Raw genomic sequence first — 10767 nt, 5'->3', positions numbered from 1 at the left:
AGTGGGAAAGAGCGGTGGCCCTCTGCCTCCACCCAGAGAGCTGTGCCCCTCCTGTGGGACGAGAACCCAAGGGAAGCCCCCTCCTGTCTGCTGGAGCAGCCAGGCTGCTCCTGTGGGCTCTGTGGGACTCTCCTGCCCTGGATGGGTAGGGCTGTGGAGAATGGTGCTCGGCTCAGAGATGAGTTTCGGTTCCACTGATTTTCAGTGTTAAAAATTGCCAAATCTCCGTTGCTGAGCATAAAATGGGAGCAAAGCACAGCGATTAGCATCGCTGGAAGGCTACTGGAGAGGCAGCTCACAGGGAAAGCAGAGTACTGAGGACAGACCTGTACTGGAGAGGGCTGAGGAAGCCTGGCAATGGAGAAAGGGCTCTCTTATATAGCTTGGAAGGCACTCAGTCTCTGCTGTAGCTCCCCGGTCCCAAAAGAAGTTATATCTCTGTTACAATTTCCTTCTCATCTGATCTTGCTTTTCCTGTTGTACTCCAGATGAGTCTTTCATCTCCCTCAGATAACAGGAATGTTCCTGTTTCTGACTCCATGTTTCATAAGACAAGTCTCTCCTTGTGGAGTATCTGTCCCATCCAACGTACATTGGTTTTTGTTATGATCTCTGTCCCATTCTCTTACATGTAGCTTGTGATTTATCACAACCCATATCTCTGTTATAAAACTCCCTCAAAAATGAGATGAATCTCTGTATCTGTTCATCACCCTTCCTATCGACAATGAATTATTGTATCAGAAAACCTAGTCCTACTTAGTGGGAATTGGCCTACCAGGTATTCCTTTGTTCTTACTAGCAAAAGAACCTTTTTCTGGTAGAAACATGTCCAGAAGTGCATCTCTGTCCCTGCAGCAGCCCTCTAACACAGTCCAATCTCACTGCAGTGCCTCCTGCCCCATTCCAGGTGTCTCTACCTCTGTTGTGCCACCCTATGTCTCTTCCAGCCCTCTCATCCTCTCCAAGGTGAGTCCATTATAAATGTTCTGCCCCATCCAAAGTGAATCTTTTCCTGTGATAAACCATCTAATCACCCACCTGTTTTTGTTTTGTTTTGTTTTTTTCCCTGTTATCCCCTAACTCAAATGAGGTGCATTTATCTCGGTTATAACCCCTTTTTATCTGAAGTGAGCGAGTCTCCTGCTATTAGCATCTGTCACATCCAAGGTGAGTCTGTCTGTTATAACCTCCTGTCCCAGATGAAGTGAATCTTCCTTTGTCATAATCCATCTCATCTGAGGCAAGTCTGCTCATTATAATCTTCTCCAACTGTGCTGAGTATCTTTCTGCTGTCACTCCTCAGCCCAACTTTGGTGAGACTGCTTATAATCCTCTGTCTTTTCCACGCTGATATATCTCCATACTCTCCGTACTGAATCTCTGCCTACTGTGCTTCACCAGACACAAGTCTGCCCATCTTACCACCCTGTCTAACCTAAGATCAGGTTCTCCCTTCTGCATTGTGCTTACCTTCCTGCTTTTTCACTGTTATTCCTCATACTTCAGCCTTTCTTGGTAGTTTCTAGTTTGTGAATCTCAGAAACTTGTTTTCTATCAAGAAAGTGGTTGAGGGGTCTGTACAGACCTTTTCCCTCCTCAATGTCACTGTGAGGAGCTCATGGGCAGACAATGCTCCCAGGAGCCTGGAGTGGCATTCACTCCAGCTTGTGGATAGTGCCAAGACGGGTATTTTCCTGGCACAGGTAATGCCCAACCAGTGGCCCAGAGTTATAACTGAGCCTGCTGCTTTCTGGCTATGAGATATATCCGTTTATAGGTGATTATACGATATGATATAATCAATAGTACATTATATACAGTAACGTAGTACAGTACCACTCACAAGACCATAGAAAATATTACATATTGATTTGTCCCAGCCAGCAGCCTTCCCTCAAGCAGCCCTTTCTCTTTCTTTTCCACCCCTAGGCAGAGCAGGGCTTTTTTCTGGCAATGATCCCTGGCGTTTTCTCCTCTCCTCAGACTTATTTGCGCAACGAAAAATTCTCAGGTTCTTTAAAGCCGGAGCTCATGACAGGTTTGACTAAGAGAAAACAAAGCAGAGACCAGGCTTGGTGGACCACACGTTCTGTGTGTCAGTGCAGTTTGCATGTTTTAGATGGACTGGGCTGTTTACTGAAGGGAGGGTGCTTTTGGAAGGACTGTGGTAGCTCAAGGCTTGTGCTCCTCATTCCAGTAGGCACTTCTCTCTGGTCCTCCCTGCAGAAAACTGGCACAGAACTCCTGGGCCCAACCTTGGAAAAGAAAAAGCCTTTCTGTATCAGTGCTTGTCTCAACCTGTCTCTGTGAAGCTGTTTGCCTTGGTTTTTGCTGGGACAGAGTTAATTTTCTTCCTAGTCACTGGTCCTTAGTTGCTGGTTGGGGTTAAACCATGACAATGGTAAAACTTCCATCGACTGTGACTAAACTAGATTTTTACACTTAGTGAGTTGCCCTGGGTGGTTCCACAGATTAGTGCACACATGCAGACGTGTTTGCAGTTCCTGTCTGCCTGCAGAGCCCCGTGCTCGCCTCTCCCGTGCGTGCACAGGCCATGCCTTTGTGTGAAGAAGCTGAAACCACAGCTTTCCCAAGTCGCTGTAGGAGTCTCTTTTCCTTCATTTATTCAGGGGCCCTTCAGATCTTGACAAATCTGTCACTCTAAATTTGCGAGAGATTATGGTGCTCTCTGCCTAGCACCGAGAGAGGTGATATATGATATCTGCTGCCCCTATTGATTGCCTGATCTGGTGGCAGAGGGCTGGCGAAATGAACTTGAAATGAACATCATGCCTCAACTCATTGTGCGTATAATACACTGCTTAATCCCACATTTTTCAGCCGCTATGGAATTCAATTGATCAATCATGTCCCTCTGATAGTACTGTTTTAGGGGTTATTGCTGCTCTGCTCACTGACCTTTTTATTTATTTATTTATTTGTTTGTGTCAGCGTGTGTGTGCGTGCACCTCGGTGCATATGTGTCTTTGGGAGACTCAGGACCAGCTGATAAGAGACGACCTGTGTAGTCAGTGGGAAATGAAAGGAAAGGATGAAGGGAGGATAAATGGGAGGAAGGGGATTAGATAAGAAATCAGAATGATAAAAGCTAGCAAATAGATAGGGAGAGGTGGAAAAGCAAGGAGAAAGGCAATGCTTTAGTTTAGGTAGGAGTTCTGGATATGAGGCAGAGGGTCACACTGCCATGGCCTAGGCTTTAAAATCTATAAAAGAAAATAAACATTTGACAGAGGCCTGTAGGCTACCTTGAGATGGACTTTGTCCAAACAGCTTGCAGTAGTATTGGACTTAATAATGGTAGGGCACATAAATCCCAGATTTCACAGAGCAATAATATGAACTGTGCATATGGATTTTCCTTATGAAGCGGAGAAAGTTTCACAGAAATGATCCTGAAAGACAGATTTATATGTCTTGCGTTGCTAACACTGAGACATTCACAGTCACGGATCATTATATTTTCTTCAAAACCAACGGATTGTAAATCCCTTGTGTTTGTTTTCTGGTGTCAAAACCTACAGAGGATGCTTTCTTTTTTTTTTTTTTTTTCCCTGAAACTGCAAGGAACGGACACTTATATCTGGTTTTAGATCAAAGTTGTAATTCTCACCTAAGCATATGACTCTGTGAGCTGGACTATCAGGAGAAGTCTCAAATATCGTAATACACAAAGTATGGGAGCTGACAACTGTGTAGGTTTGAGCAAAGGTGGCAGTAACGAGCAGAAAGGACTTTGGGGAAGTGACAGGGTTCATCAAAGGGCTGTGGGTGAAAGTGAAGGGAGGGCTCACAGAGGGTTAGGAAAGACTAGCAGATCCCATGAGGAATGGCACTGTGGCAGGCAGCAGTCACTTCAACTGATGAAGAAAAGTGCTAGGAGTAAAAGCTTCAGGGATGGCAATTTGCTAAGAAAGCAGCTGTTGGAAGGGGTGCTATGGTGAAGCAAGGCTTCAGCTGCAGGATGAGCCTGGGGATGCCACCTAGGTAACTGCACTACCTGTACCAATACAAAGCATCATTACCTTTCCCAGTTCCCTTTTTACTGGTGAGGGAAAGTGTGGTACTGTGACACAGGGACACCCCTCTCTTAAATCAGAAGGATCTTAACAAACAGCTTGAGAGGTGAACCATGGCCTCGGTCACTATGTCCCTCACAAGAGCACAGAGTTGCTGTCAGCATGATCAGGACTGGCCTTGCACATGTGACAGGAAACATCTCTCCTCCCGAGGGGCTGCCAAGGGAGCGCACACAGACCATGTTCAGTGTAAACCTTCGACACAAGACACAGAAATGCTCCATGGGTGTCACAGACGTATCCTGACAGGTAACAATGAAATGCTCTGCCAGTGGACACAGGAACAACCTTAACTACATCTGACACAGGGAATATGCCCATTTAATAGCTCCAAAACAAAGAGACGTGCCCAGGTCTGAGAGCCACAAAGACATCATCATGTACAAGTAGCACAAAGCAGTGTAATAAGTGTAATACTGTTACTTCCCTGGCTATAAGTGACAGAGAAGACCCTTGCTCAGGGTGGGATGGGGCCATCTCAATGATTTAGAAGTATTACTGAGATAGGAAGACCTTTGTGGCACAGAAAACACGTAGGAAGGCCATGAGAAGCTGCGCAGCTGGCACACAACCATGGACATCCTGTTGTCTTTTGGGGTAGGGGCTATTGCCCTCCCTGTGACCTGTCTGCCTGCCGCCTTGCGGGGCCTCGGTCTCAGATGAGCTTCTCACCACTACCAATAAAAATCGCACTCATAATGAAAGCGAATGTGACTGGCATGAGCACTGCCAGCCAGGTGACACAGCGGAACCCACCCGATTGTCAAAGCCCCCAAGGGAAACACATCTGTGTGTCGTGGCGGCGCCGAGTCTGCCAGGGAAGTGCTACCCCTCTGCACCAGCGAGGGACCCCGTCCTCTCCAGCTGCCACCCGTCACCATCCCTGCCGGGGTGCTTCACCCGGAGCAGTCCTGTCCCACTCTCCAGGCACTCGCACCTTACGCGTGCTGCCTTTTCCCAAGTCACCCTTTGTGTTAAGACTGCTCTTTCCTTTATCCAATTTCCCTTCTCCTTTTTCCCCCTCTGATGTGTTCCGGTGTCCCTGCGCAGCCCGGGCCTGTCAGGCAGCTTTCCTGGGCGTCCCGGGGGGCCTTTCCCCGCACTGCCAGTTGTTGCAGTTTCAAACTCAATTGTTCTCCTCGGTACTGAGGCAAATGGAGTCATTAATTACCTTCTATCGGCTGGGCCGAGTTCAGAACGCGATCGATAGCCGGTGCTTGTCATTCACGGCAGCCGGCCCCGCGCAGACCCTCGCGCTGCAGTCGGCGCGCGTCTGGGAGGAAGCCCCGTGCTATCAGACCTGGGCTTCCAGCCCTGGCACCAAGCTCCTGCTGGGAACGGCACACCTCCTGCATCTCTCTCTGAGCTGAGCCCCAACCAAGGCAGAGATCACGGACAAAGACCTTGGTGAGGGAGCAGATCACATGTTTTCACATCGTCTGAAGTGTCTGGCATTGGTGGCCTGGTCTGCACAAGCTGATCCAGTCCGGCTATCACAATGTGTCTAGACACTCTACATCCTCAGTGATTATTAAACTAATACTGTACTCCCCTGTGTAACCTCCTTGCCCTGCTCAGTAGGATTTGGAAAAAGAAGGCTGTAAAATTTGGTTTACATTTCCTTGCAGAAGAAATTTTGCAGCCTTTTGCGCTGTATGAAAGAAGGCATCACCTCTGGACAGGTCAGTTCTGTTTTTCAGCACACAGCAGTGCTGCAGGAATTGTCAGGGTTTTCATTATGATAACTGAACTGGCAGGGAGAAAGGCAAACCTTCAAATTCAGAAGGAAAGGATCCCAAGTGAGTGCAGGACAGAGATGAGAGAGCATGGAAGGGGCTGGCAAGGTTCAGTAGTGCATAGAGAAGGGAAATTATCAGGGATCTACGCTGTGATAGTGAAAGAAGATATGGTACAAATTCAGATTATGCACAGTAACCTGCAGACACAGGGAGAGTGGGAGATGAGTGCAGGAGGAAAATCACCTCAAGGAATTGTATCGGCCTTTGTGAACTCTGTAGTTGTTCAGATTCCTGCATCCATTTGTCTGAATGGAATCTACCAGCCTGACTCTGAGTATGCTAATTGACGGCACTGTGCTCGTCCATGTAATTTAAGTGTGTCAGCAACACGTAAACTGTGTGTTTTTGTTACTTACATGCTCAGGCTCAGAGCAGAAAGGCTAAGAGACAAAGGTATTTTATGTTTTGAAATGAGAGTATGGCTCAGATGAGGATCTGGTGAGCCAGGAAGGCTGCTCAAGCAGGGGAGTGAGGAAGAGTGAGATGCATGCGGGTGGCTGACAGCTGCAGGTCTGCAGTGCTCTTAACACAGGGGCTGTGTGTGACAGAGGACCTCAGATGGAGCAGGGATTGGCAGCACAGCTTTGTAGCAGGGCTTACATGAGCAAAATGGCAATGCTCAATGAGAACGTAAATGAAATGAATTGTGTGTGCAAATGTGTAATGAAGTGTTACTCAGATCTGTCTTGGATTATCACGGGAGCATACAAATGTGCATTTAAGGAAGTGAGCGTGTATATGCATATGAAAATCATATGTATTTACTACAGCCTCTAAGTGTATGATTGCAAATTTGGCCCCAGAGCATCTGAGAAACTAAGTTGGTCCAGACTTTGCTTCGTGCATTAGATAGTAATCATCAGCACATCCAGCCCTACTGAATAAAGGCCTTTCCAGGTGTAGAGGCTTTAAGCAGCTGCCTCAGATGTGTGTACAGCATGTACTACAGCACGTGTGAGCCTACAGATGAGGCGTGTTAGCCTGGGTAGTCAAAGCTGCTGGCTTCTGTGCAAGCAATCACTGCTGCTTTGTGACCATTGGGTATGCTGGGGGTGAGGGGACATGCACTGCTCTCAGTCAGCTTGTTGCAAATCCACAATTCCCTTACCTCAGAAGAGACACTGGGGATTTATACTACTGTAATGAGGGACAGAGTGTGGGTCCAGTATCTCTTACTAGCAGTGTTACTTGGCTGTTACTCAGGTGGCAGTGCAGCTGCCTCCAGGATCAGTACACTTGCTTTGTTTACGTTGGTGGAGTAGCAAGCAGCACTATCCTTTAGTTAGTGTAAATCTGTGAGTTTCTTGCCTTCAGTGGGCTATACTGATTTACAACATCCTGAAAGTTCTCAGACAGGTTATCCTGATTTATGCTGTTGTGGTGTCCACATGCCTTTAGTGCAGAGCCCTCAGGGAGAGCTGCTGCTACAAGGGAAGAGTGGCGCCGGGAGCTGTGCTGCTCCCTCTGCCAGGGCAGAAGATGTTCTTAGCATCATCAGCATGACTTAGCTCCCTCCTCTCATCCTCCTAGCCCCGTTTCTTGGGGAGGTACTTCTTGGCAGGATCCCCCTTGGTGAGCACATAAAAAAGGGTGGCTTTTGTTAGCTCCAAAGGACAGAAGCCACGCAAAAAATTACATTGCATGCAGCCCTAACTATGCTTGTTTAGAGAAACTGCTTGCATTTATGAAGCCTTTGGTGCGGAAAGCAGGGTTGCAAATGACTGCATCAGAGCGACAGTAAAGGCCATTAATTTCCTGTTATGTTTTCCTGTGTTGGGGGCTTTATTAATTTAATTTTACACTGTCGAACAACAGCGAGCGCTGACACTGCCACACTCGGAGGTTTTTTTTTCCTCAAGCAGTGCTTTGCCTGACATGCAAATCAACGCCGCTATCAGAACTGCTAGAGACACGGGAGAGAGAGCACAGAGCTGGGCTGTCCCCATCCAGCCCCATCTCTCAGTTTCTGGGAGATCCCTGAGATTCCAGTGGAGCACACTGGTGGCTGAGAGGCCACCAGAGCTAGGGCTCAGCAGATCTGAATCAGGCCATGGGCACCTCTAATGCACAGTCTAGAAAACATTAATTCCTCTTTAGCCTGCTGGGTACCGCTGGCTTGATCCTTCACTAACATGCTTCTCAATATTTCCTTTCTTTCCATTTCCCTTGCTCTAGACTTTCCCTTCCTTTCCTTCCACCTTATTTTCCCCTCGTGCACACTTTTACCTTAACCTCACAAATAGAAGGCAGCAGTGCCTGCCCCTGAGCCAGATGCCAGTGAATCACGTTATTGGAAGCTCTTCTGAGTCAGCACTATAACAGTGCTCAAGCAGAGTGTTTTTAGAGCTGCCATTTTTGACGTGCCATAAAACAAAGGCTCCAATCACTCAGAGTCATTAAAATTCCCATGGCATTTTTTGCAAGAGTGCAGACATTAACCTGGCTGTCCTGAACAAAATCCAGCCTGAGTGATTACCCACAGCATATCTTAATTCTCCTGTGGTTTCATTTGGACATGGCACTGCAAAATTTCACTGTTGATGCTCTGTATTGTTCAACATCTGCCGTGGTCCACCCGCAAGTCAGCCACATCTCAGCAGTAAATGAGATCTTAAGAAAGGGAAGGTTAATAAACAGTGTATGATACAGGATGGGTAATTGCAAAATGCCTCGCAATGGAAGAGCTACAGGCTTATGATATGCAGCAATTTTCTTGGACTGTCACCATACAAACTCTTTTTTTTGAATGCTCATGCCCATAGTAACTGTAAATCATTAGTAATTTGCAATCTTTCTGCATGAGCTCATGTAAAGGCCCTTATTGGTAAATGAAGGAACCTATACTGATGATCTTTGTAATATGTATGTTGGGAATATGTTCCAAACTGTAAGAGGTAGTTCCCAAACAAGAGGGTGCCGAGTCACGGGTAGCAATCAGTTTCACAAACAAGAGAGGGCTGTGCAGAGAAGAGCCCTAAGTATCTTTGAGAATTAGCTAGTGGGGTATTATTTTAATTTGCTGGGATTTAGTAAAGTTGTCCTGAACTCTAGGATAGTTCTGATCTGCTTGTAAGGTCAACTTTTTTGTTCAAGGCCTACCTTTTCCCAGACTAGATGCCAAAAGCCAAAGCAAAAACCCAACAGCTCCTTTGGGAAACCAAGCCCGGGAGGGTACCTGTCCTTTATACCACCCTTTTCTATAAGCATCTAAGAGAGGACTAGAGGGCACTCAAGCCTTAATGGACATTTCATGCACAGTAACCACCTCATAAAGTTTTAATCAGATGCCTACAAACCTGTTCTGGTGCAGATCCCCTAGTTTAAAAAATAAAACCAGAATAGCACCTCTAAGCTCCCCAAAAGAGTCAGAGACAGTGAGCCAAAGCAATCCTGACCTACTCCACATCCAAATGGAAACAGTGAAACTCATGACCTAGCTTCTGTTCTGCCACAGTGCTCCTGAGTGTTTTCCTGTAGCTGTTGACCTGTGTGGGAAAAGGACATTGTGCCTTGAACCTGATGGGATGTAAGCAGTAGGATGCTTGGATGGATGAAGGAAAAGCAAATGAGAAACATGGACCCAGGCATTATTTTTAGGCCCCTTGTCAAAACTCTGACATTTTAAAGGGCCTTAAAGTGGGCATGAATTGCATTTGACACCTATTTTATTTTATCTGATTTATTTTATTTTATCTTTAATTATTTTATATTTATGTTATTTATTTTATCTGATTGAGGCATGGAAAAATCACTTTCAAAGAATTATAGATGGAGGTAGACAGAAGACAGACAGACAGACATGTCTGCTGTGTCTTGATAGATAGACATCTGTAACTGCTTCTCTCAAGCCTTCTACTGATAACAGAGTTGTCCTCCATATGCAAGGTCTTTGAGCTAAGCCTAGCCTGGATGAATGCTGTTTGTTTCAGGCCTGCTTGGCAACCACAGAGATAGCTGGAGGAAATCCAGTACTCCCTGAAAGCGTTTTAAAATGTTCATAAACTGTGTTTTAATTTAATGCAAGATCTTGTGGCAAAATTAGGCACACTGGTCTTTCTCTCCCTCTCTCCTCTCCACTTGAGTCACCTCCCTGCCCCTCTTCTATCCAGCCAGGATTCTCGAGGGCTAATCACTTGGTGAGATCTTGTTGTTTCCCCTTAGGACCCAGTGAAACAAGGCTGGAGGATCTGATGCTATCACTTAGGGAAGCAAAGAGTTCCTGCTTTCCTTCCAAAGAGCAGCAGCCTCCACTCTGGGAGGAGGAGGGGGTTCTCCCTGGCTGAGAACAAGGTGCACAGTGTTTTCCTTTAGCACAAGAAGACACCCCTCTATAGGAATGATTTACATCTATGAACGGCAAGCGATGCTTAACGTTACATTGATATAGACTTGGGAGTGCAGAGAGAGACAAATTAGGAGCTAATTGGTGCGCTGGGGATTGACTGTTGGGCCCCCTTGGCTGCCGGGATGTGATCGGAAAGAGAGAGGGCGAGAAGGGGAGCGAGCAGGAGCCGTCCTCCGCCGGCGCCTCGCTAAAGGTTGGGATTCCTGAGGCCGCTGCTGTCTAGCGCTGTCAAGGTCAGCAGGTTCGGGTTCACTGAACGGTCAGGATGGTTTGAATTACTGGCACTGCCTGCCGATTCCTCTGCTGATCGTGATCCGTCTCCCAGCGCCGGCTGCGGGGTGGTGCTCCCCAGCCGTGTGCTGCCTGCGGTGTGGGACACAGGGCCTGTCAGAGAGGCAGATGCTCTTGTTGCGATGATGAGTTTTTAGGAAGGCTTCAAGAGCCAAGGCAATGCTGAAGAGAGGCACAGGCGCCGTGCGTTGAGCATGTGGAGACCAGGTTTCATAGAATCATAGAATCATAG

Source organism: Merops nubicus, unplaced genomic scaffold, assembly GCF_000691845.1.
Source record: "Merops nubicus isolate BGI_N331 unplaced genomic scaffold, ASM69184v1 scaffold8817, whole genome shotgun sequence".
NCBI classification, from domain to species: domain Eukaryota; kingdom Metazoa; phylum Chordata; class Aves; order Coraciiformes; family Meropidae; genus Merops; species Merops nubicus.
Note: the sequence above shows the minus strand (reverse complement) of the source record.